The sequence below is a fragment of the Neophocaena asiaeorientalis genome, unplaced genomic scaffold (genome assembly GCF_003031525.2).
Source record: "Neophocaena asiaeorientalis asiaeorientalis breed wild unplaced genomic scaffold, Neophocaena_asiaeorientalis_V1.1 scaffold534, whole genome shotgun sequence".
Classification (NCBI taxonomy): Eukaryota; Metazoa; Chordata; class Mammalia; order Artiodactyla; family Phocoenidae; genus Neophocaena; species Neophocaena asiaeorientalis.
In genome coordinates, this window is record NW_020172826.1 from 988 (window position 1) to 2,769 (window position 1,782).

Consider the following 1,782-nt stretch of genomic DNA (forward strand, 5'->3'; position numbering starts at 1 on the left):
ATAGGGGTCCCAGAAGGAGAACAGAGAGAGAAAGGACCCAAGAAAATATCTGAAGAGATTATAGTCGGAAACTTCCCTAACATGGGAAAAATAGCCACCCAAGGGAAGCACAGCGAGTCCCATACAGGATAAACCCAAGGAGAAACACGCTGAGACACATAGTAATAAAATGGGCAAAAATTAAAGAAAAATTATTGAAAGCAGAAAGGGAAAAAAGACAAATAATATACAAGGGAACTCCCATAAGGTTAACAGCTGATTTCTCAGCAGAAACTCTACAAGCCAGAAGGGAGTGGCATGATATACTTAAAGTGATGAAAGGGAAGAACCTACAACCAAGATTACTCTACCCGGCAAGGATCTCATTCAGATTCGATGGAGAAATCAAAAGCTTTACAGACAAGCAAAAGCTAAGAGAATTCAGCACCACCAAACCAGCTCTACAACAAATGCTAAAGGAACTTCTCTAAGTGGGAAACACAAGAGAAGAAAAGGACCTACAAAAACAAACCCAAAACAATTAAGAAAATGGTCATAGGAACATACATATCGATAATTACCTTAAACGTGAATGGATGAAATGCTCCAACCAAAAGACACAGGCTTTCTGAATGGATACAAAAACAAGACCCATCTATATGCTGTCTACAAGAGACCCACTTCAGACCTAGGGACACATACAGACTGAAAGTGAGGGGATGAAAAGAGATATCTGATGCAAATGGAAATCAAAAGAAAGCTGGAGTAGCAATACTAAGATAAAATAGACTTTAAAATAAAGAATGTTACAAGAGACAAGGAGGGACACTACATAATGATCAAGGGATCAATCCAAGAAGAAGATATAACAATTATAAATATATGTGCACCCAACATAGGAGCACCTCAATACATAAGGCAACTGCTAACACCTATAAAAGAGGAAATCGACAGTAACACAATAATAGTGGGGGACGTTAACACCTCACACCAATGGACAGATCATCCAAAATGAAAATAAATAAGGAAACAGAAGCTTTAAATGACACAATAGACCAGATAGATTTAATTGATATTTACAGGACATTCCATCCAAAAACAGCAGATTACACTTTCTTCTCAAGCGCACACAGAATATTCTCCAGGATAGATCACGTCTTGGGTCACAAATCAAGCCTCAGTAAATTTAAGAAAATTGGAATCATATCAAGCACCTTTCTGGACCACAACGCTATGAGATTAGAAATGAATTACAGGGAAAAAAACGTAAAAAACACAAAGACATGGAGGCTAAACAATACGTTACTAACTGACCAAGAAATGACTAAAGAAATCAAAGAGGAAATCAAAAAATACCTAGAGACAAATGACAATGAAAACACAACGATCCAAAACCTATGGGATGCAGCAAAAGCAGTTCTAAGAGGGAAGTTTATAGCTATACAAGCCTACCTCAAGAAACAAGAAAAATCTCAAGTAAACAATCTAACATTACACCTAATGCAACTAGAGAAAGAATAACAAACAAAACCCAAAGTTAGCAGAAGGAAAGAAACCATAGGATCTGAGCAGAAATAAATGAAATAGAAACAAAGAAAACAATAGCAAAGTGCAATAAAACTAAAACCTGGTTCTTTGAGAAAATAAACAAAATTGATAAACCATTAGCCAGAATCATCAAGAAAAAGAGGGAGAGGACTCAAACCAATAAAATTAGAAATGAAATAGGAGAAGTTACAACAGACACCACAGAAATACAAAGCATCCTAAGAGACTACTACAAGCAACTCTATGCCAATAAAA